The following is a 26,583-nucleotide window of genomic DNA, read 5'->3' as shown; positions in this document are numbered from 1 at the left end:
CGAAAGACTAAGAAATCTGGTTATGAAAAGTCAGAAATAGCAAATTACATATCCCAAATCATAGGTTTCAGACAACACTCACCTATGAACGGCTAAGAAACCTAGGTCAGAAAAGTCAAAAATAGCAAACTAGTCATCCCAAACTATATGTTTCAGACAACAAACACCTATGAAAGGCTAAGAAATCCAGCTAAGAAAGGTAAAAAGTAGCAATCCACCCACCACAAATCATAGGTTTCAGACACTAAACACCTATGAAAGACTAAGAAATCCAACTCAGAAAAGTCTGAAATAGCAATCCCACACATCCCAAATCATAGGTTTCAGACACCACAAACCTACGAAAGACTAAGAAATCCGGTTATGAAAAGTCGGAAATAGCAAATTACACATCCCAAACTATTGGTTTCAGACAACATTCACCTACGAAATACTAGAAAACCTTAGCTCAGAAAAGCCTGAAATAGCAAACTACACATCCCAAATCATAATGTTCTGACAACACATACCTATGAAAGGCTAAGAAACCTAGCTCAGAAAAGTCGAAAATAGCAAACTACACATCCCAAATCATAGGTTTCAGACACTACACACCTATGAAAGACTAAGAAATCCAACTCAGAAAAGCCCGAAATAGTAATTTACATATCCCAAATCATAAGTTTCAGACAGCATTCACCTACGAAATACTAAGAAACCTTAGCTCAGAAAAGTCTGAAATAGCCAACTACTCATCCCAAACCCGAAGTTTCAGACAACAAACACCTATGAGTGACTAAGAATCCTAGCTCTGAAAAGTCCAAAAAGCAAACTACACCTCCCAAATCAGGTTTCGTGAAATATACTAATTGCATCCTTTTTTGAATCTGAGAATGACGGCTCACTGAGCCCTTCAAAAGCCTGCCTATATAAATCGGCCTAATTTTTTATTTTTAGGCGTTTCTGTTCTTTTCTGGTTTTAATCTGCATTGTGCACGCCTTGTTTGATGCATTTAAAGTATTAACGGTATTTTTTATCTTTCCATATCCTTTTACGATAGCTGGTATTTATCACACACCCAGAAAAAACAGCCCACGGAAAATAACCCCCACGGAAAATATCCCTGAGAAAAGACATGAGAAAATACCCCCTCCCTCCACTGAAAGATATGGTCAAAATGCTAGTCAATTTACGCAGAATAAAGCAATGTATCTATTTCTTAAACTCACCCCTCTTACTTTTCACGCGAAGAAACAGTTTGCTTTCACCTTACAATGATGGCGATAGAATTGAGGCATGGCCCCCTCCCCCTTTCACCAATGTCCTAAATATATTTTTAGATCTTAATTTGAAAATAACGAGATTTCACCGGTTCTCCAAAATAGCACATTGCGTCTGCGCCTAATTATTACAATTGCCTCAAAGTGTTTTAATTTTGACGGAGAAACAGTTCTTTTTGACTTTGGCTGCTGCGTTCGTAAACACAGAGGGGAAAGGATGACAGCTAATTATAGGCCTCGTGCCGGAGAGCCTTGTGTCAAAACCAGGTTCGGTTAATAACAACAGTGACGGAAGTCAATGATCGCTTTTAGCTAGGATATAGACACTTAAAATTGCATAAATTTAACGAAAGAAAATTATTTCTTTTTGCTAGAATTAAGGTCGTAAACAGAGGGGGAAGGAAGGATGGGGTTTACGTAACGAAAAAAGAGCGTATTTTACACTTTTTATCGAGTATAAACATCATATAGGGACGTTTGTATAGGGGGGGGGGGGGTTTACCCGAATATAGTAGAGGGTGACCACGGAAAATAATTTTATTTTGAAAATAAAAAATGAAAACAGAACTTACATTGCTAATTGTGGCTGCCAAGGCTTCAAGTTTATCAATAATTTCATATGTTCTATCCATTGTGTCACAATACTTTCTGATAATTGAATGGGGGCGCATGGAGGGCCTTTGGGGCACAGGGAGGGCCTTTGGGGGTCCGGTGGGCCATTTGGGGACCGGTGGGTGTGTTGGGCCCAGGGAGGGCCTTTGGGGGTCCAGAGGGACATTTGGGGACCGGTGGAGGGCCTTTGGGACCCCGTTGGTCCTTTGGGAGCTCGATGGGCCTTTGGGGGCGGGGGGCCTTTGGGTGCCTGGGGGACATTTGGGGACCGGTGGAGGGCCTTTGGGACCCCGTTGGTCCTTTGGGAGCTCGATGGGCCTTTGGGGGGCCCGGGGATGGCCTTTGGGGGTCTGGGTGGGCCTGTGGGGGTGCCGGTGGCCCTTTGGGAGCTTGGGGGGCCTTTGAGGGTCCGGGGGGGCAGTTGGGGGCCTGGGGGACATTTGGGGACCGGTGGAGGGCCTTTGGGAGCTTGGGGGGCTTTTGAGGACCGGGGGCTTCCTTCGGGGTTGGGGTAAGAGGATTGGAACCCTTTGGGGTTGGGTTAGAGGACCTCACAACACTGTTCAAATGAAACTTGTGTATTATAACGACCACACTCAAATTCTCTTCTAAAATCTCTTCAAAAATCTTCTTTTAAAATGTCTCTATCTGTTTCGCCGAAATAGTTCCATAACCTATCTAAAACGGTTTCGCCCAAATAATCACTAAACGCAAATTCAGCGTGTTCCTTTGTTATTGGCATCTCTGCGCTAACGCATTTCAAATTAATAGGAAACCTTTTCGCGCGCTAAAACAATTCATCGCTAAGATGTTTCTTGCCTAATTGTTTCCATGGCCTTTGGTTATTAATATCCTTTGGAGTTCGACCAGTAGAACTGTTCCCGAGGCAAAGACATTAATGATTTGAATCTATTCCTGGAGAAATGTTTCTAGGCGAAAATTTTTAAAGTCTGACAGATGATGTCATTGATTGATTGATCTGTCAAGAAATGGGAAATTAATTTGTTGTTTCTAAGGGGAATTATTGATTCACGATAGGTGAATTGAGATCGACAGCACAGGTGTCCTGACTCGTGACAGCACCACGTGGTTTATGGTTTTCTCAGTGAGAAAGTTCCTGTTTTTCAAATTCTCACTGACAAAAACCATAAAACAGACATGAATTGCTTTTGACATCCATAAATGTGACAAAAGTCCTGTTTTTTCATTCTCACTGACAAAAACCATTAAACATCCTTGAATTGCTGTCGACATCCATAAATGTGACATTGTTACTGTTTTTCAAATTCTTACTGACAAAAACAATTAGCCATCCATAATTTGATGTTAACATCTAAGAAGAATATCAAATAAATCGAACAACTTACATATCCATCCATGAAAACAACCATAAATGTGACAAAATTCATGGTTTTTCAAGTGAGAAAATTCCTGTTTTTTCATTCTCACTGAGAAAACCATAAACCACGTGGTGATCGTCGGATCAATAGGGTCATCTCTACTCACTAAAGCCTTTAGTTTGTTTGTCATGGTTTTAAGGCTAATCCAATTTTATTACAGATTCCTTGAGATAGATCGTTCTGTGTGTGTGTGTGCGTGTGTGTGTGTGTGTGTGTGTGTGTGTGTGTGTGTGTGTGTGTGTGTGTGTGTGTGTGTGTGTGTGTGTGTGTGTGTGTGTGCGTGTGTGTGTGTGAGTAGAATGGCCATAATATCTCCCGTAAGAACACCAAATATGGGCATAGAATACTGACAGGGCACCATATATGGGCATGGAATCCCTAGGGAGAAAGATTACGTAATGGGGTCAATGACCTCTTTTTTCCAAGGTCGATTTATTTGATGTTTCTATGTGTAATAACTCCGGAACGAAGGTTGCACATGCGCATTGAATTCTAACGGGAACAATGTTATCGATCTAGGACTCGAGGGGGAAGTAAATTTCCGAGAAATTGATTGCGTAATCGTTCGTGAATTTCATGGTGTCCAGAAATAGTATTTGTTGTTGTTGCTCTCGCCAATGTTATGACTTTCCCGGAAACAGTTAGATCACGTGTTTCCTTCTCAGCCAATCAGCGAGTCGGTTACATCACCCTTCTCAGCCAATCAGAGGGCTGCTTACATATTAGCGACAGTGTGATTATAAGGACCGGGTTTTTGCTAGAGTTTTATTAGTCTGTGAATAGAATTCAAAGGAGTGAGAAGAAGAACAGTTTTGACTTTACTCATTTGGATATATATTTGTGTGTGTTGATGATGACGAGTGGAATGTTTACACTATTAGAAGTTGATAGTGGATTTGTTGATAATAGTACAAGAGCACCAAACATTGCGGTGGAAATTACGAAAGGATCGCGGCTTTGTCTGGACTGGAATGCAGTATATGCAAGATATGTGATATCCTTGAGCAAATTTAAAATGGAGGATCAATTATGTTTTGCCGCTAAAGTTGATATAGCACATGTGAATAGACTTCAATGTGCTTTAAGTGCATTGATGAAACATATTGAAGACAATAAACAGTACCGCCGATTGTACATGCTCTGTATTATTGATGTTGTTTTTCTAATTATTCAATAAAATTGTTTCAAAATCGAAAATGGTTCATTTCTTTTCTTGTCAGGGCTGACGCATCGGGCTCAGTCTAGAGTCAGCAATCGGTGTGAAAGCAATGAAAAATAAAAGAATTTGAGAATAATGTACGTATTTCGAATATAGTATTTACATAAAAATAGTGGATTTGGATGATGTTTTTCTTAATTTATATCTTAAATGCAGGATATTCTCTTGTCAGGGAACTCTTGACAATATAATGAGGAGTGATTCTCCCCAATTGGACTATTGTATGACACTTTTAAAATGTGATTCAAATGCTTATACTCAATTCATTGATATATCAATTGAAAAATAGCAGAATCATATTGTGGATATACTTTTGAAAACATTGCCAATGGATTGAATGTAGATGGCTCCCCCCATAATTCGAAAGAGGTAACGTTACAGAGTTACTCCTCTCTCCCACATTTCCCTCTCATTGAATTTATTGAACGGAGAGGATCAGTTTCGTTTTAGCTGTGAGTGAGTTGACATTGGAAACCGAAAAATGTTCTATACATGTCCACTGTGCATGTACACTCTTGGCAGTTGGACTCAATGTGAGAATTGTACAATTATTGATGACTATTGTGAAAATTGTAAATTATGTAATCCTTGTAAATTACATAGATGCTATGCAGTACAAATTAAAGGATGTAATTCATGTCTTGAGGAGGTGTGTGACTCTCATCCTAGAGGGCACCTGTGCTCCAATTGTCACTATGATAAATGTGATCAGTGGGAGAATACTTACCCCGCTATGATTGGAAAGAATCCCAAACGTGATTTCAGTTTATTTCTATGAGATTGGTATCGTCGTGGATTTAAATTATTCTGGGAAGGGGAATCTGGTCTACGATTCAACTGTTGGAGTAAAAAGAAAATCTGATTTCTATGTAACTGTTGTGACGACACTAATTGCTATGATTATCGATAATTTGATATTTATTTTGCAGTGATCGACTTTGAGTCACACTATCACAATATTATTCGTTATAGTTCTTCTAATGGGCAGATAGAAACTCGTGAATTTTATAATAAGAATGTAAATAGTATCAGTGACTATACAAGGAGATATGACAAGAGTAAAGTTACATTGTACTGTAGAAAATGTGACCCTGACTTTGTAGTCAATCAAGATCAATATATAGTGAATCCAAATGATTTATCGACATTAGTGGTTCGCGAGAGTTGTCTATACATCGAAGATGAAGAAATCTAAAGTGAAGATTTAAAGACATTGTTGTATATATATGCATTTTATTAATAAACAAATTCACAAACATTTTTTAAGCACTTTACTCTTAGGGCACTGAAATCAATACTATATAGGTCTGAGAGGATATTTTCCACTAGAAAGTCGTTCAGACGTGGATTGTCACTATAAATGTGGAGAAACTGCTTGTAAGTATAGCCACGACATCGGAACACAAAATATAGTAGTGCATGGAAGCCACAGCTTTTAGTCGTTAGATCCTGCACCCTCTTCCGATTTTGAATAACAGTTTTCCCACTGCTCTCAATATAGTTGCGGATGTAGGGTGTGTAAAATGTAAAGGGTAGACCAAGAGGATCAAAAAATTCAATCGTCTTCATTGTTTGAAAGATGCACAGCCAATGACCCGTCAGCACAGTCGACGGACTGCTATTAACAATAATCATGGTATTGTTGACACTTTGAATTTTTCCAAGAAAGTCTGAGGGTAGACAATAAGATTTGTACTGGGACATGTAGGGATCCATATTAAATACATTGATTATTTGACTGGTGTTCATAGCGCCAAGTCTAGTAGAACACTGCCTTCGGGAGTGATTTCCCAATAGGTTTCATATTGACTCAGTGAGATTAGTGCAATACTCTCAGCCAATGGGTCGGCAAATGTACACTCTAAACGCACACTCCCCGTACGTACTATACTCATATCCTGTGTGCCAGACAAATCCAGTACAATGATACCATGTGTTTTAGCAAACATATCTTCGGTTATACCGTTTTCAAATAGTTGAGAGTCATGGTCTAGGGTTTGCAAGGTCAACTCGTACAATGTTCTATAGGATTTATCAAAAGATAGATTGTAGAGTGGGATGCTGTTTACTTTGCACACAAGAGATGAAAGTCCAAACATCTCGAATTTATGTGGACATTCAGTCCAGGATCCTATTGCACTGGCGCTTTTTACAAATGCCAAAGCCAATTTCGAGGGGATTTCGCCATTGATAAAGGATGAATCGGTGAAGGTGCGTGACCCCATTGCAATATGACGTTGATTGGTGATTGTATGAGGAACAAGTAGTTTAATATTGTTGCCATTGGCTCTCAGTTTTTCCTCAGCCAAAGCAACTGAATTCATAACCTGTTGTTTGCGTACATGAAGTATTGCCGAGGTGAGGGAGAGGCTTACATAAGGATTGCCGGCAAGTTCCTTTCTCAATATGAAAGTGGATGGTGCAAGCGTTAGTTTTATATCCACTTTAACATTGGGCGGCAGCCATTGGGGTATATTAAATATTTCATGATATATTTTTCCAACTAGATGTGATTCACTAGTTGTAGCGTTTTTAAATGCATCTCTACTATCAGTATTAGTAATATATTCATATCCATTAGAGGTCCTCTCAATTCCTTGTGTGACTTGGGTGTCATCAGCATGAATTGCATAGGGCTTGTATAATTTGAGAGATTGTTGCTTATGCTCACCAGCGTGTCATTGATGTAGACACTAATTTGACGAAATAAATTATGTAATATACAATTTTCATAGGATATCCCATCGGCCCGAATTGGCATTGTATTATCAGTTTTCCGGACTTTCATTTGCAAATCTATAAATGTTGAAGACATGTCCATAAAGTAGTCTTCATTGGAATAAATTTGAAAGTGGATATTATCGGAGAGGGGTTGTTGTGGATAACATGGCTCATAGTATCCATGCTTGACACTCACATCAAAATTTTCAGCATTAAATAGATTCAATGAGGCGGTGATTGAAGGTTGAGAATCCTTATGCGGTAGGTAAGACATTTTAGGAGAAGAAATCTAGTTTCGATCTAACAATTTTCTTCCTGGGGCTTCTGTTTACAGCACGTGTCGGCTTTTTCCTTCTTTTCTTTGACAAAAGGGAGGATGTCTTTCTTTTCCGTCCTGGGTGGAAACTGATGAGTGATGCACTGTTTCTTGACCTTTTTACAACTTGACCGGTCTATGTTAAGTTCTTGCCAAAGTTTTACATGTCAGACCTTTCATTTTTCTTAGCACATTTTTATAAATCATAGACAGAGACCCTCGCAGAGAGTGTCTAGGATGCAAAATCTGTCACTGACGGTAAAAGATATTTTTTGGCCAGTGGTAGTGACGAGCGAAAGAGCTTAGCAAACCAACTCCCAAGACCGTAGCCAGACATTGACGTGCGGCCTTTGTAATAGTCCATTCCATTGCCCTGTTGCCTTGGGCCAAGAGTATTAACATAGCAGTCAATATCAGGACAAGTGAATACCACTTTTTTATTAGACATCTTGCTGTTGAACGATAGGTCGAAAATGACATGTAATCACAGCCAAACCTTTTGAAATTGCTAGGGGATCATCCGATTCGGTTCTTAGTGTTAACTGACAGAGTTCCGAATAGCAAGTGTTTACGGTACTGTACTGAAGATGCTTTATATTGCAGTGATGAATATGTTCCTGATTGGTTTTTCGTTCAAAAACTCGTAGGAGGGGAACATTTGAATTACCAACCCGAGATGTTTCCGCAAATGAAGCATAGAGAAATATACAGGTTTCTGTGGAGAGGGCAGGCGGATAGTCAGCGAAATTGAAATTAGTTTTTCCGGCACTTTTACCATTGATTATATTAAGTTTAAATCCAGGAAGATCCTTTAGATTATCATTGAGAATAACGTTGTCGATGGCAATGATTAAACTACTATAAATATTTTCCTCTTCTTGTGAATAGTTGAACTTAAGACTACTTCTTCAACGCCTGCACACTTTTTCATAGATGGTACTAGATAAATCATTCATACACGTGAGTTCCTCGGAGGGTAATTCAACACATGAATAATCCAACCAATGGATTTTTTGAATTTGTTCTTGATCACCTGGTGGCGGCGGCCAATCATATGGTCTAATTTTTATTTCATATTTACGATCTTTTCTCAGAATGGCATAGATATTTTTGAGAATAAAGTCGAAAAGGGCCACTTCATACCTCCCGTCAAATTTCATGGCGGGGAAGAGTTTCGACCAAACTTCACTTGTTTTATTCAAACCCGTGTAGAGAGGGTTAGAAACACTGGACATCAAGGTCAAATAGAAATCATTGGGCATTGTTAATATCTTCAGAACTGACCCAAGAATCAAAATCAGAGTTGTATCCTAGCCAGCGAACAAGCAACTGTTTCTTACCATGGCGTGTACGACTCTTTAATATCTTTTCAATTTGATAAATTTCACTAGTGTTTCTAACTTTTTGCAGTTCATATTCATAAAAACCACCGAGAATCTCATCATCTTTGGTGTCTCGCAGTCGATAAGTTATGGGTATGGTGTCCAGGATTTTGGACACTTTAAAAAGTTCGGTGCTCCATAAATAATTCCCCTTTTCAAAAATTTTGGTGGTTCTATTAATTCGAAGACGAATCGTTCTTATTAATCGTTCAGCCAATGCAGCCTTTATCGGGCTGTGACTATGGTAAAGTGTTGTATTATATTTCAAAAGAACCTTTTGCACATAGGGATTAACAAATTCACTGCCACGATCCGATTGAATTTTTCTATATGAAGCCTGTTCTAGAATACTTTCAATGGCCCGAGCAACTTCAACACCTCTCTTTGATCGTAGTGGAATGGTCTAGACATAGCGACTAAAGATACTAATTGCCACTAGAATATATTTGTAAGGCGCATTGTGACGTTGTTGAAGTGCGTCTAAAGTTAAAAGATCCGTTTGCATTATATGCAGAGGGAAAAAGGCTTTAGTTTGTCGATATTGCTTACTGCGAAGCATATGATTTCGATGCAGTGTGTAACTCGGTTCATTCTCTAGATACTCTTTTGCATTTTTCAATGTGGTGGTGCCGGAGACATTGGAAAGAGTTTTGGGGGAACTTAAACTTCCCGCCTCGCCAATATTTTCATAGACACCTTTCAAAACTTCATCCATTTTGAGCGTAAACACGTAGTGTAATGTCCACTCTCTTTTTGCACACTGGCGGACGAATCAATTCGTCTTCACTTTTGACTAGCAGCCACAGGAGTTGTAAAATCAGTGACGATGCTGATAGAATCTTCAAATATTGAATATTCTTCTTTTTTAAATGGTGTTGTTGGAGGACTATATCCTCTTAGTTTCTTTAGAATTTGCTTATTGCCAATAAGACTTTTGGGAAAGTTTGATACATACAGAAAGATGTATAGATTATCGTCAAAGGATATAAGTCCTTTACGATTCGTCACCATATCACAAATTAAATCAACTAGATTATAACTTTTTCCCTGAATTATAATTCGTGTCCCTGTGCTCTCGACTTGAACTTGATCACCAGTTTCCAACGTGAGATATGATAATACTCTTTTACTCTGTTCTCGATAGGTCACTGGCAATAGGTTTCCAATTTTCAATACAATCGAATTCAATTCCTTCTCCTTTGATTTCACTGCAGAATCTTGAGGATATGTTTCCTGTTTAGAGGGATCGGTGACGGTGGGTCTCTCACGATATGGTTTATGTTTGTCCACAAGTCGCAATGCATCTTGGAGTAAAAGCAGTTTTTTGTCATCGGCAATATTCTCATCATTAGTGAATTTGCTTAGATTGTCTTCAAAATGTTCGATGGGTGAGAGGACAAGTTCAAATGGTGTCAATTTATAGGGTTTTGCCATTCTCTCTCTAGAGAAAACTGTTTACAAGTCCTGCAATTATCGGTAGTAAAAGTGTGAAAAAGCTACCGCCTGCTTGAAGGAGTTGTGTTGTTTTAAATTTATTCACCTTTTTTATAAAAGACCAGGCGCGTACAGTGGAACGATGTTGGTTTTTCTGTTGTCTAAAACCTTATGGCAGTTTAACATTGCCCTCAGTTAAATTTAAACACATATCATATATTAGATTAAAGAAATCATTGTCAACCACATGGTTGAGTATAGACTTAATAATCAATGGTTTTGAAGTGCTTAAAACGTAAAACAGATGCCGTTGTTCGTGTAGTTTCTTCAGTGTCATAATGGCGACTAATAGCCTTTTCTACTGTTCACCGGAAGATATACTGTAATTTCATTGTTGGAAATGTCGGTGACTACACGTAGTTCCTCGGGTGTGCTCTGATTAATATCCAGCAAATTGTACCCGTAGGGATTGATTGTCGCGTGTGTTTACGGGTAAAACATAATTTTAGGGGCGCCGGGTTTTATCTGATTTTTGATTTTTTTGCGCTAGCTATAATCCCGCACGACTCGATAGATAATATAAACGGTGAAATTCAAAGCAAGGGTTAGCATACATTTGCTCTGATGAAAAAGATTGTGTAGAACTAGGGTAACGGAAATGTGTTCATGGTGGGAGCGAACAGTGAGTAATTGTAGCATTTCCTGCGAGAACTGTTCAATGGATTCAGCCGAATCGTCAATAATCAACCACGAGTTCGGTTCAATACTATTGAAAACATCTAGTCCCCGTATGAAATTTATTGGTATGGATGTGTCAATAGCTTTTATTTTATCATAGGACTCTTGCGAAATACCATAGCAATAGTAGATTTGTTTCGGCTTTTCCAAAAACATTTTATCGCAATTTTGAATTATTTTAGCTAAAAGCGTTGTTTTCCCCGACATTTAGGGACCACACAGAAACGATCTGAAGGGTGTTTTAAATTGATACATGCTGCTGCTGTTGGGGACAGCAGTCGGACTAAAACTAACTGTAAGTCAAATGTTTTCAATTAATAAGTAGTAATTTTCCCCATGGATATATAAATTCAAGAACAACAAAAACAATATTTTATGCCAGCATTTATTTTGACACAGCATGAAAACAAATATTTGCAGTCAACATGCTCAACGATAAAAATAATAATAATTGTTCAACAAGAACGGTTGGCAAAATTTCATGGTCAACATGAAAACTCTATTTGTTCAACATGAACACAGGGCAATGATAACACTTTATAAATAAGCACTTATTGTCTTTAAAAACACTTTTCTGTACAACACTTTATGTAAAATAAAAAAAACACTTTTTTGTCAAGTATCAACAACACTTTTCCATACGTCACTTTTTTTTCAACTTAAACACTTTTCTATACTTGACACTTTTTGTACAACAGAAAATACACACACACTTGGAAATTGCTAGTAGCACAGTTGAACTTGATTACGGTGAATTTAAAGGTGGGATCCCCCCCCACAGGGCCGCGGGGCTGAAGGCCGGCCGGCCGTGGGCGGGACCCCCCCCCACCCCCCTGGGCGGCCGCGGGAAGGACCCCCCACCCCCCGGGAGCGGCGGTGGAAAAACAATAGTTATCGTCACTGCTACAGTAGTGGTTGGGTTAGTGGTGATGGTTAGATGAGGTTGAGTTAAGGTGGTTAGATTGGGTCAGCTTAGTTAATTTATGAGAGGTTGGGGGTGGTTAGTCAGATTAGGTTAATTTATCCAGACCAAGTTGATTGCGATAGTCTATGCATTCAACTCGGTCTGAAATACGGTAGTGACCGTGGGGTAGGACACTCACACCATTCTCGAGCACATAGACCTTGTCAGATATACATGACATTGCATTTTTATCCACTCTCACAGTATAATTTTTATATTTTAAAGAGCGAATTTCAAGCACTTGTGCTCTCGTCACTAGCCTACTTTCTACACACTCTCTGTACACACTCATGTTAAAATTGCTCTTTAAAAAATGTGTAGGCACCCCTTTACATGCCTACTGTTCATCCCCACTATGAGTTTCAACGCAATAGACTTTGGGGCCCGGGAACACCCCCCTGGATATCAAATCACTCCCCGTCTCTGATTTTAATTTTAATAGTTGGTTGGGGGCTTGACGTTTCACCAACTCGGGGTAGAGCGATGGATTCCAGTTGGTGAAATCCATCCGCGAGCTGATGTGCACCCCTTTTCTAAATCACCCAATAAATCCAATTCAGTCCCATTTACCTTTAACAGCAGAGAATCTGTATCACCATAGTAAACTTGAGCCTCCCCCTCCCGTGGCCATTGCACCTTGAACACATTGTAAAAGAACGACAACATGAGATTTTTTGAAATTCCCAGTACTGAACTGCCGCCTGCGATATTCTTGTTCAGTACCATATTTCACTTTCGCCTGTGTAGAAGAACCATGCCGGCCTCTATGCACGTGAATTATGTAAAATTGTGGTCGGCAATAATTCGTGCACACTCTAGAGGGCCAGTCACGACATCGCAGCAAGATCTATTACGAACGCTTTCACACATTTTGCCAAACGCTGAATTTAGGATGAGCTTATACATTTCCTTCTCCACCTTTAATGTGCCCTAGAGCGTTTATCGACAAAGGTGTCGATAAACGTTTTCAAGTAGGGTCGCTGATTGAACTGCAGGACCCTGTATATTTTAGTGATTTTGAAACCGATGCTCACCATCCAGTGAAAAAGCACATGGTGAGCAACGATATTCTCTTTAGGGTCCAAAACAGCAATCAGTTTATGTTTAGAGGGAGTCCAGTGCATCCCCATATCCTCAACCAATGAACGATTGTAGGGGCTCAGAGAGTCCTTGCTCACGGGCCGATTGATACAGAGAAAGACAAAATCTTTGACCGAGTCGTGGAGCGCCAGTGGAATGTGACCATCAACTTCAAAGAACCATCCATGTGGCCCGTTGTCCTCGACGATGGTAATGTCGGGGAACTCACAAGGATTCTCAAGCCATTGATAGTTCCCACACGGCAAAGAGTAGTTGGACATTGCCGAGAGGTACAATGAGTTCATGTCCAAGAAAACTGCATTTGACTTTGCACCGGTGCTTTGTCCGCTCGGATCGGTTGATAAGACGCGGTCCCCATGAAAAACATACCCACCCCTCATTGAACGCTCTACAAAAAGGTGCTGATCTACGTTGGTGATTAGGCCTATTTACTCCCTGCTAATTTTTAAAATTAAATCCATCACTAAATGGGGTGTAGAAAAATAATAACCTATATCTAACCCGAAGTCTGAATAGATCTGGTCTGTGTTCTTACAGAGTATATCCAACAGAGTTAGAGCGTCACTGGCCAAGTACAGTCTACAATAATCCCACCCATTTTTACAATCCCCCTTGGACCATACCTTCTTGGCAAACTCAAAATCCTCGGCTGTGCATTCACTGTTGGTGAGTGAATTGTGAAAAGCTTCAATTGGAGGTAGTTTCTCCTCACTTAAGCGTGCGCCAGAACAGTAATAATCGTATGCATATATACCTTTGCAGGTCAACAGGTCATACATTTCACTGTTTGGAAAGTGCTGTTTAAGCAAGGGAAAGCTATCAAGATTTTGGCTTTTTTGCACTTTAATCAATTGACTCAATGCCTTGGGGAAAAAACTGCAGGACTCTAGAAACCTGATTTTATTATAGCATGAATATTCAATATCCACTGCCGGCTATTTCAGCTCAAGAAACAATAACTTTTTGGCTGATTTGGAAATAAAGTTGTAGATAAATAAACTATTTACCCACGGACACTTTACTCCCCCTCCCTCCCTCTATCAACGTGCCCGGGACTGTCCAATACATTTTAAGTCATCATTTGAATTATGAATAAAAACAGTGATAAAAAACTGCTGGCTAACATTTAAATTACACGATTGATGCGCAACTCCTCTAAAATTACTACCCCCCGAGGATATTTCCTGCCACAAATGGTCATGGTCTCTAACTTTGCCCCTCCCCCCACTTGTTCTGGTAGCCCCTGGATCCCCCTCTACAAACTCCCCCGTACAAACCCAACCGATTTTTGATTTTTAATAGCGAGACGCTCCCCTGCAGACATCACCATTGGATAATGCGTATTTCTCAAACGTGAAATAGCACCATTAGCCGTGCCAATCAGTTTAGTCAATGCCTTGACCTTGCACTCCCGCTCATCCAATGTTTCAGCTATTTCTAACAACTGCCTGGTATTAGAACTGTCTCTTTGCACTTGGGCGTAGGACACTGCAATAGCCTGGTATTCTTTGACTCGGTTTGGAAATTGTGGGTCATTCATCTCCACCAGCTTAGCTTCACAATACAAAGATATTTTGTTGCTTTGGAGAAGGGTGTTCTGGAAATTTTTAAAACGTAGAATGACCCTACCCCCTGAACCCGTTTCCACTGTCTGATATCCATGCTGTCTACAATGCTTCATGTGATCCCGTAGTTTTATATCACTACGGAATCTAGACAGGAATGTTGGACAGTAGAAACATTCCTCCCGCCCCTTTTCATACCCTCCCCCAGAACTCTACTAATGTCAGTGATAGGGTTAAAATGGCCAATTGAATTGGCAGGGTCACTAGGTGGCGTGTAAAGCAACCAAACCCAGTGTTTAACCAAATCAACTGACGGGCCCCTTACGGGGAAAACCACCCCCTTCTTTTTAGAACGAGTTCCATCTTCAAATTCTGTTTCATACTGAACCACAGTAACGCCGATATTTAAATGGACATTAGCCCATTCAAACATGTCTATGGATCTTAGCGTTACTGGGTATTTCCCTTCTAAACAAGAAAAATCTACAATGGGGAAATTGGACCCTTCCTTCCCATGTGTAGCCCAATGATCTAAATTCGTCTTGCTAGCGTCCCGAGCTAGAGGCTCGAATGCTGATATGAGGAAAGCATATCTGAAACACATATGACCTGTTTCAAAACAAATCCGCTGGACCCCACGACAACCTACTAGATCTGGATTATAATTTAAAACTACTGACCCCGGTCCCGCCCCGCCTGCCCCCTCTCTTAAAATAAAATATTTTTTTAATTTTAAAATATTTTTACTTAAATTTTCAACAAAAAGAACTAGAGAACCACTTCCATTTTCACTATAGTTCTCGAGATGCGTTATAATTTGATCCACCCAATCTATGAAAGCACCCTCAAAATTTTCCAAATTTGAATAAACCAAACGCATCTCGGAATTTACAAAATGATAATAAACTTAGCTTTTTCCCTCATTCAAATAAAATACCTTCAGAACAATGGAGACCTTAATAAAATCCTTACCTCCCCACAATTGAATTTGATTCTCCAGAAGTGCACGAATTTTGTCTACCTCGGCATGCACAATTTCTACAGGATCATAAACAAATTTTCCTGCCATTAGTGAATTAAAGGGATCACCAAACGTCGCAGTGAAAACAACTAGATTATTTAAAATTCTGTTGGACATCTGAAAGTCTGGGAGAGTTGTATCCCCCTCCCCTCTTCTATATTACCCCCTCCCCCAAGTTGTTCAACAATATCTGGCGAATGCTCCACTTCAGTTGTTTGAAGTGGAGTCGTGTGGGTATAGGAGGGTGGAGGGGTCCCTGGTTAATACCCGGGAAAAAAATCTAAAAATTTCAATTTATTTTGTCTCAATTATACCACCAAAAATGCGCGATAAAAAAAAATTAAAAAATCCCCTAAAAAGTCGTCAATATTATCTGGAATTTGATGTAAATCATTCCATAGTGAATTGTTGGGGGACTCCACGCGTGCCTCCTCTTCGTCCCCTTCTTCACTGGACGGCGAATGTGAGACCAATGTTCGTCCAATCTATAAATGAAAAAAAATAGCTTATTTTCAAAGTGTTCAAATCACCCCTACTGTTTTTAAAATTTGGATTATTATTGCTTAATAACATTTGGTTAATTCAACTGAAGATAATCTAAGATATGACATGGAAGGCGACAATTTGGTCGTTTGTTTCAAAGTGTTAAAAAAAAATTTTTTTCGGCGCTCCCCCCCCCCAGCGCCCCCCCTAACCTTGCCCCACAGCGCTTCCCGGACCACCCGTGGCGCTTTTCGGAGCCATGGCGCATCCCTGTGGCGCTTCTCGGGCCCCGCATCGCTTCCCGCGATGCTTCTCGAGCCCGTGGCGCATCCCTGTGGCACTTCCCTGACCCGTGGCTTATCCCTGTGGCACTTCCCTGACCCGTGCCGCATCCCCCCGGCGCTTCCCTAACCTTGCCCCCACAGCACTCCCCGGACCCATCGGCGCATTCCGGGCGCCGGTTCTTTACCTAATGTGCCAAAAAATTTGAAATATTTCTAATTCCATACAGGTTCGGTGAACTCCTCATTAGCTCACAATTATTGTAGGCCACCGCGCTAGTGTTCCGATTTCCAAGCCTGAACTTCAGACAAGGAAACAGTACAATTAAATGCTGTAAACCGTTAACTCAGTATATCGTCAACAATGTTTCCCCATCACTAAAATATTGGCAAGGCTTTGTAAGATTGAAAGTTATTTTAAAATATCCTTGCGCAAATTACGGGATCCATATGTGACAAATAGATAAATGTGAATAATCTCACTCAGTTCCTTCTCTTGAAACTTTGTGATAATCAATTGTGAAAAATAGGGGATTTTGAGTTTCAAATGGTGAGCATTAATTGAAATTACCCATGAAAAATATTCGCTTATGAGATAACGTCGAAGAGATAGGGGGGAATGCATAGAAAATAGCAAAGATTAGAAAAAATAGCATTTTGAGTTTCAAAGGCAGTGATTATTAATAGAAATTACCTAAAAATATTCGCTTATGAGATAGCGGCGAAGAGATAGGTGTGAATGCATAGAAAATAGCAAAGATTAGAAAAAATAGCATTTTGAGTTTCAAAGGCAGTGATTATTAATAGAAATTACCTAAAAATATTCGCTTATGAGATATCGAAGCGATAGCAAAGATTAGAAAAGAGCGGTTTCTTTGCAAAAAATTACATTTAGATATCTCCGAGGGAGGGGGAGCAGAGAAAAGAGTGGTTTCCTTGCAAAAAATTACATTTAGATATCTCCGAGTGAGATAAATTTAAAACAATGGTTGGGGTGAGGGGTTAATATTTCACAGAGATAAGTTTATATTGTGATTGAAAAAGACTGAAAAATTGGAATAAATAAAATGGGAGGAAACAATGCATACATTTTTATAACTCTCCTGCACTTGGGTGCCAGATGGCCCGGGTAGTGCATGTTAGAGGGTGGATGGGGTGAGATCCCTCTTTTCTTGCGTAACTGGGCCGGCTATTTAACGATCTTGCATAGCTTCGGCATTGTAGTTAGCCGCCCACTCTCTCTTTAACTTTCTGCCAGGCTGCATTGGGGCTGGCACTGATGGGGCTGTCTCGTCATCTCTGGCTTTCTTGGAAGGAGGGGGCACGCATTCTTCATAATTTGCCTTAAAAAGAAGAGAAAAAATTAGTTTCAAAATAATTTGCCCCTTTTTATAGAAAGAAAGTTAGTATCATCATCCATATAATTTTTTCTAGAAATGCATTTATCACTAAGAAGCCCCCTCCCCCTAAACCCAAAAGCACAGCAATAGGTAAAATTTGAAAGAAATGCCCATATTTTTACCCTGCTGAGAAATTTTTTTTATTGTTTCCCGTCTATAGGTCTTTAAAATAGAAAAAAGATTGTTAGCCTAGCAGCTTCTAGGCCTAAATTACAATCTTAGATGTAAATGTACAAATATTAAAGCTATCTTTTTTTCTTAGAGACCCTCGGTTCTCTTACTGCCCAAACGCGAAGAAACAGTTTTGTTTTTCATTTTAAAATGATGGCCCCCGCCCTTTCACCAATGTCCTAAATATATTGTTAGATCTTAATTTGAAAATAACGAGATTTCGCCGGTTCTCCAAAAAGAGATTGTATATGCCTGCACTTAATAAATTGCAATTGTCTGCATGAAACCGTTTTAATTTGATAGGAGAAAAACATCCCATTTTGATCTAAGAAACCTTTTACAGGAAGTGCTTTAAAAGGGTGACAGCTAATTTTAGCCACGCACTGGAGTCTTGTGTCAAAACAGAACGGCATTTTCACTAAAAATTGACAGAAGTCAGCGGTCACTTTAGCTGGAAATATAGAAGGAAGGATAATTGTTTCTTTTTGCGAGAATTTGATTGTAAAACAATGGGGGGAGGGGGGGATTTAGCTGGAAATGTTGAAGGACGGAATTTATCCAAAAAGTATATCTTTTTGCGAGATTTTGGAGTTGTAAGACAATGGGGGAGGGATGGGGATATTGTTAGACCCTAATTCGAAAATAACTTGTTTCTCTACTTCCACACAGGTTGTATAGGTCTTAGCTTAATTATTGCATCATTGTGTTTTAATTTGACAGAAGAATAGTTCCGTTGACCACGTTTGTAAGCCGGAAAGGGTGATAGCTAATTATATGCCTCACATTGGAGTCTTGTGTCAAATCAGAGCGAGCTAATAACAACAGAGTGATGGATGTCTCAGTTAGAGAAAAGATTACAATTGAGAAAAGTCAAACTTTAACGAAAAGAGAATTATTTCTTTTTGCGAGAATTTGGGATTGTAAAACAATGGTGGGGGGGGGGGGTTAGGTTTCGAGGGTAAAAGAATATATTTTATGTTTTCCATTGATTATAATGATGTTTGTAAGGTTTGGGGGGGGATTTGGGGTAAAGGAATATATTTACGTTTTAGCTGAATATACTGGAGGATGTCCAAGGAAAATTCGTTTGAAAATAAAAAATGTACTTACATTGCAAATTGAAGTTGACATGGCTTCTAATTCATCAAATTTATCCATTGTTGTTTACACAGCGTCAAAATACTTTCTGATAATTGAATCACATTGCATGTCCGTTATAGATAGATAGATAATTTAATACGAAATATCACAAAACGGATAAATAGTCGCATTTACAAAAAAGTTATGAAAACTATTTGTTGTAATTTTCAGTGAAGTATTGTCGGAATGAATTTTTGTAGCGTTTCGTGGCACTTGGATTGCTTGGTTGTAGTTGGTTTGTGTGGCGGGTCTTTGGTCGGTTATCTTGTCTGATATCAGGTGGGAGAAGGTCGCGGTGTTTGGGGGAAGTCAAGATGGACTGGCCAAAGCTCATGAGGAGCTCGTGTCTTCTTTGTTCAAGTGTTGTGAGTTCTAACTTCGCCAGACATTCCTCATAGGGCAATTGGCTGTCTCCTAGAATGATGCGCAAGGCTCTCTTTTGAATTGTTTCGAGCTTATTGCTCTGCTCTTTTGTGAGACCAGGATGCCAGACAGGGCAGGCATATTCTAGGATTGGTCGCATGCGGCTCCTATAGTAGGTGACCAGGGCATTTTTGCTGATTTGAAAGCGACGTAGCTTTGTCAGTGACCTAAGCAGAGGCATAGCCTGGGACAGCTAGTGATTTAAGTGGTCCTCCCAAGTCAGTTTATCATTGAAGATAACACCCAGGATCTTCATTTTGTGAACTGCCGGTATGCCGACGTCAGGCAAGGCCGGTACGCTGTGCTTTAAGAAGGAAATTCTCATTATTGCCGACTTGGTCCTGTTGATGCTGAGTTTTCTTTCTAGGTAGTCCCGTTCGAGCTTCACGACCATTTCTTCTAGGTTAAGGATTTCACACAGTCTTTGTAGCAGCATCATTGTTAGGTCGTCTGCGAACTTCGCTCTGTCTCTGTGCCATTTAGCTATCGTGTTGCAAAGCAACAGGAAAAGGGTCGGACCTATTTTTGTTCCTTGAGGAATTCCACATGTAAGGTCTGTAGAGTCTGACAGTTCGCCTTTGTACCTTGTTTTTTGCTTCCGTTTTGAAAGGAAGCTTTCTACTATCTTTCTCAGGAATTCGTGAAAATTGGTCATGGACTGTAGAATCTCCTCGTGGCTAGACGTATCGAACGCTTTCCTGACGTCCCCTTGAAGGAGGTCGACAAATGCCCCGTCAACTTCTAGGTGACTTAGGATAGTCTCGACGATCTGGATAAGGTAGTGACTTGTACTGCACCCTCTTTGGAAGCCATACTGCCGGGAGTCAATTACTTCGCTGAGTTCCTCCAGAAGCCATCTGTTTATGAAAGTTTCGAATACTTTCGAGAGTAGCGGAGTGAGTGAGATCGGTCGGAGGTCTCCAAGTTCTTTGGGGTTTGTGACTTTGGGAACAGGGATTACGACTGCCTCCTTAAGCGGCTCAGGAAACGTCCCTGTTATCAGTGACTGGTTGATGATGGCAGCTATAGGCTCTGATAGGTAAGGAGCGTTTTCTTTATATACGAAATCTCAAGGGCGAATTGTTATGTAACGGGGAAATCATATGTAACAAGCCCTCTGATTGGCTGAGAAGGGGGATGTAACCGACTCGCTGATTGGCTGAGAAGGAAACACGTGATATAACTGTTTCCGGGAAACTCATAACATTTGGGGCGAGAGCAACAACAACAAATACTATTTCTGGACACCATGACATTCACGAACGATTACGCAATCAATTCCTCGGAAATTCACTTCCCCCTCGAGTCCTAGATCAATAACATTGTTCCCGTTAGAATTCAATGCGCATGTGCAACCTTCGTTCCGGAGTTATTACACATAGAAACATCAAATAAATCGACCTTGGAAAAAAGAGGTCATTGACACCATTACGTAATCATTCTCCCTAGGGATTCCATGCCCATATATGGTGCCCTGTCAGTATTCTATGCCCATATTTGGTGTTCGTACGGGAGATATTATGGCCATTCTACTTGTGTGTGTGTGTGTGTGTGTGTGTGTGTGTGTGTGTGTGTGTGTGTGTGTGTGTGTGTGTGTGTGTGTGTGTGTGTGTGTGTGTGTGTGTGTGTGTGTGTGTGTGTGTGTGTGTGTGTGTGTGTGTGTGTGTGTGTGTGTGTGTGTGTGTGTGTGTGTGTGTGTGTGTGTGTGTGTGTGTGTGTGTGTGTGTGTGTGTGTGTGTGTGTGTGTGTGTGTGTGTGTGTGTGTGTGTGTGTGTGTGTGTGTGTGTGTGTGTGTGTGTGTGTGTGTGTGTGTGTGTGTGTGTGTGTGTGTGTGTGTGTGTGTGTGTGTGTGTGTGTGTGTGTGTGTGTGTGTGTGTGTGTGTGTGTGTGTGTGTGTGTGTGTGTGTGTGTGTGTGTGTGTGTGTGTGTGTGTGTGTGTGTGTGTGTGTGTGTGTGTGTGTGTGTGTGTGTGTGTGTGTGTGTGTGTGTGTGTGTGTGTGTGTGTGTGTGTGTGTGTGTGTGTGTGTGTGTGTGTGTGTGTGTGTGTGTGTGTGTGTGTGTGTGTGTGTGTGTGTGTGTGTGTGTGTGTGTGTGTGTGTGTGTGTGTGTGTGTGTGTGTGTGTGTGTGTGTGTGTGTGTGTGTGTGTGTGTGTGTGTGTGTGTGTGTGTGTGTGTGTGTGTGTGTGTGTGTTTTAGTTTTTTAGTTCTTATGAATATCCTCCTTTATTCGTTAAATTAAATAAAAAAATAAGTTTTTCAACTGAAAGTAAGGAGCGACATTAAAACTTAAAACGAACAGAAATTATTCCATATATGAAAGGGGCTGTCCCCTCCTCAACACCTCACTCTTTACGCTAAAGTTTGACTCTGTCTCACAACTTTATTTTTTAAAACAATAAAAAAAATTTGCGTAAAGAGCGAGGCTTTGAGGAGGGGACAGCCCTTACTCCTTACTTTCAGTTTAAAAAACTTTTTTTTATTTAATTTCTGATCGTTTTTTAGTTAATTCAGGTTTTATTTTGGCTCACCGTCATTGAATAAGTAAACAAAATTTGCATAAAATTTTTTACTCTTCTTTTGCTAAATGGCTGTCTCTAAATTTGGTTCTGACGTAATTTACAAATTAACTTACGTAACGAACTTCTATATTCGTATATTTTTCTTCTGGCAAAAGATACAAAGTTGCAGATTTTTGCAGATACGAGCTTGAAACCTATGTTATAGGGTTTACTGATACGCTGAATCTGACGGTGTGATTTTCATTAAAATTCTTTCACTTGTAGGGGATGTTTCCCCACTCTTTAAAAATCAGGTAAATTTTCTCAGGCTCATAGCCTTTGATGAGTAATACTAAACTTAATAAAATTCATATATTTAGAATCAGCATTATAAGCCCATTCTTTTGATACATTTATTGACATCAAAATTCCGTTTTTAAAAGTTTCGATTACTATTGAGCCGTATCGCTTTTTTTATTATTATTGTTTTTTTTTTATTACGTATATGTTATTACGTATATGAGGGGGTTCTCCCCTTAGTCAATATCACGCTCTTTACGTTAAAAGTTAAAAACAAATTAATTCACAAACCCCTGAATAACAAAGGCCGTTTAATTAGAATGGATAGCTCTTTTGAAAGCACTAAAAAAAGTAGCGTAAAGAGTGAGGTATTGACTTGGGGGAGAACCCCCTCATATACGTAATAATTTCTGTTCTTTTTTAAGTTCTACTGTTGCTTCTTACTTTCCGTTGAAAAAACTTGTTTTTTTTAATTTAATTTCTGATCGTTTTTTAAATAATGCTTGGAAATCCGGCACCCCCTTCATAGAAATGTCCCTTACCCCAAATAAACATCCTCCACGGAAAGATTCTCCCGAGTAACCCCCTCCTCCATCCCCCCCCCCACCAGAAAAAAATCCTTCCTGAAAATGTCTGTATACTTCCCAATAACCAATACAATAGATAGATAAATAGTTAGATCGTGTATTTCAAAAGCCCAAGAGCCATATACACACAAAAATTTATGAAAAATAAAGAAATCACAACAGAACAAATTACGAAACACACATTAACATGATACATAGCGAAAAATATCTTATGGTAATTTATCGAGAAAATAAGTTTAATTCCATATAATTAAAAATAATTAATTGTAAAAACTTTTCCTTCTTTCTAATCCCTTCTCTATGTACGCACCAATACGAAATATTGTAGTTGGATTACTACTTTGTAAAATTTTAGGAAGCAGCAAAACAATCCCTTGTAAGTAATTTTCCCTTAAATCAGAGAGCACCGGGCACTTTTGGAGAAAATGGTCCAAATCTTCGTCCTCATCCCTACAAAATATGCAAGCAATGGGCAAAGTTCATATCTTGCAGCCCTTCCCCTGGGAACTTTGGGGTATTAAGTCATCCTAAAAGACATATTTATTAGATTTTCGACTATGCTGAACAAAATGGCTATCTCAAAATTTTAATTGGGTGACTTTGAGAAAAAATTGAGTGGGGGAGGGGCCTAGTTGCCCTCCATTTTTTTTGGTCACTTAAAAAGGACACTAGAACTTTTAATTTCCGTTCCAATGAGCCCTCCTAAGATATTCTAGGACCACTGGGTCAATACGATTACCCCTGGGGAAAAGAAAAGAAAAATAAAATAAAAAATAAACACGCATCCGTGATCTTTCTTCAGGCAAAAAATAGAAAATTCCACATTTTTGCAGATAGGAGCTTCAAACCTCTACAGTCGGGTTCTCTGATACGCTGAATATGATGGTGTGATTTTCATTAAGGTTCTACAACTTTTAGGGGGTCTTTCCCCCTTTTTTCGAAAATCAGCCAAATTTTCTCAGGCACTTAACTTTTGATGGGTAAGATTAAACTTGATGAAACTTATATATTTGAAATTAAAATTAAAATTCGATTCTTTTGATGTATCTATTGGTATCAAAATTTCGTTTTTTAGAGTTTCGGTTACCATTGAGCCGGGTCGCTCCTTACTTACAGTTCGTTACCACGAACTGTTTGTTAAAATATGCATTAATCAAATACTGTAAAGCATTTTCAGTCCCAAGTGTCACCTTGTGAAAGAGACAGGTAGATATACTTCTAAGGGTCTTTGACCCCAGGCCCTATTTGCTGATTTAAACGTTCAAAATTTGATCAAAAAACTAAAAAAATTTGATCAAAAAACTGGTAATTCAAGAATTACCAGTTTATGTTTTAAAAATCCATTCAGTGGCACCAGTGTTTTATTGTTTATAGTTTATAGGCATCAGTGTTTTATAGTTTAGAATTAGATTTAATCCAACTTTAAAGCAAGACAAAATAAGCTTCCTTTAAGATAGCAAAACTGAATTGAAGATCACAAATGTTTTCAAGCTAAAAAAATATTATTTTTGTTTCCTATAACCTAGATTATTGTTGTTATTTTGTTGCTATTCAAGCACACTAAATGAGGAGGGGGGTTACAATTGAACTTCCCTAGATTTCAGTTGCCTCCCCTTAGATTTTTAGAAATACTTTTGTCAAGCTTTTTTATAGAACAATAACTTTTGGGGCTCCTACTGAACAAAAAAAAAAAAAAAAATTGTCCGCCCTTAGATTTTGGAAAGTATTTTTTCGCCCCCTCCTCCTATATTAATGTGAGTGAATCAGTTTTCATATCAAGTATGGTGTTCAGCAAATCCCAGTTGAACCTCTAGCCTTTATGAGGTTTGAGTTTTTATTGAAACTTTTCTGATTTTAATTTCTGTTTCTTTTACGCTTGATTTATTCATTCTTATAAATTTCTCTTCGCTTATGCTAAGTTTGACTGATAATACGACTATATTTATGATCTATTTAGATTTTTATATCGCTCTTTACTCTCTCTTGGAGAAACTTTACTTTAAAAAAAAATTTAATTAATTTTTGCTCTTTATTTATTTGATATAATTTCAGTATATCGTAATAGTAAAAAAATTTGTAAATCTCGCTGGGCTTTTTGTTGAATGCTTTCAACAAAAAGATTTTAGGCAAAATTTGAAAATTCAGCCAAAATATTCGATCAGTCTTAGCTTTATGTGTTAAATTTGCTTAAATTTCCCTTAAATTACCCTTAAATTAACATTACAATTTTCTTAAATTAAAATTTTGTGCATTAAATTTTCCTTGTACTTTAAATGTGCATTAGATTTGACTAATTTTTAACTCTTGAAGAATTAGTCAGTAAAGCACTTGAAATTGATAACTGGCTATGTTCGTTTCCCTGAATAATGCATTCAGCAACAATGTTTGCACTTTTCGAACTATGGACTGAAGAGCAGGGGTTTCAAGAGAGGCAGCTCCCTTATAAACAGGATGATTTCTGTTCTTTTTCAGCTTTGATATCACTCTTCTCTTATTTAAGAAAAACTCATTTTACGTATTTATAGAATAAACTGAATCTTACTTTTGAAATTATGTTTTGATTGAATTTCTATATCACATCGTGACACAATTTAAACTGGCTTAGTTCTTAGTTCCAAACGGAATAGAAATCATCTTTTTCTCCTTTTTAATTTATGGGTCTCCTTCCAATGTCAGAAATGTTTTTATTCTCAAAATATAAATCCTAGCTGTTGCGTTCTTTCATTTCAATTAGTTATGTCAGTATTTTTTCTTCAGAATTATTGATTTGTCGTAGAACAATTTTAAAATTTGGATTTACAGTCTTTTCTGTTTTAGTCATTATACAATTTCATAACAGGATAGCGCACTAAATAAATTTAAAGCCAAAAGATATCCAATCCAATTAATTTTTTTATCTTTTTTTTTTTACAAATAATAATAAAAGTTTATATATTTGGGTTCACACCCAGAGGATTTTGGCTCTCATTCTCAAAAAATTCTTGCAATTAGTTATTTCTTTCTTTTGTATATTTCTTTTACTTTTTTAATTGTTAAAGGCTTCCGGATGTGAAGTTGGAAAATTTGGACTTTAATGTTATATAAGATTTTTTTTTTCTTGCAACATTCACTGTCTTATTAAAATTTTTACCTGTTTTTAAACATTTTTAAAAATGTTAAAAAAAAAAAAGGAAAGCACTCCCTATGAATCATAGAACCTTAATGAAAATCACACCATCAAATTCAGCGTATCAGAGAACCCTACTGTAGAAGTTTCAAGCTCCTATCTGCAAAAGTGTGGAATTTTGTATTTTTTGCCAGAAGAAAGATTACGGATGCGTATTTATTTGTTGTTGTTTTTTCCCAGGAGTGATTGTATCGACCCAGTGGTCCTAGAATATTGGGAGAGGGCTCATTCAAACGGAAATTAAAAATTCTAGTGCCTTATTTAAGTGAACAAAATTGGAGGGCAACTAGGCCCCCTTCTGCGCTCACTTTTTTCCAAAGTCACCGGATCAAAATTTAGATATAACCATATTTTTACAACTTAAAACGAACAGAAATTATTACATTTATGAGAGGTTTCTT

At 38.7% G+C, this 26,583-nt stretch overlaps 1 long non-coding RNA gene across 1 annotated transcript in view; it reads right to left on the bottom strand.

The window, feature by feature from the left end:
• The window catches only part of LOC148942430 (uncharacterized), an 80,904-nt gene that overhangs the window by 11,356 nt on the left and 42,965 nt on the right, over positions 1-26,583 (bottom strand). The window lies entirely within an intron of this gene.

The sequence above is a fragment of the Artemia sp. Qi Xiang Cuo genome, chromosome 17, assembly GCF_049724085.1.
Source record: "Artemia sp. Qi Xiang Cuo chromosome 17, ASM4972408v1, whole genome shotgun sequence".
NCBI lineage: Eukaryota > Metazoa > Arthropoda > Branchiopoda > Anostraca > Artemiidae > Artemia > Artemia sp. Qi Xiang Cuo.
This window is presented reverse-complemented; position numbering and strand designations above follow the sequence as displayed.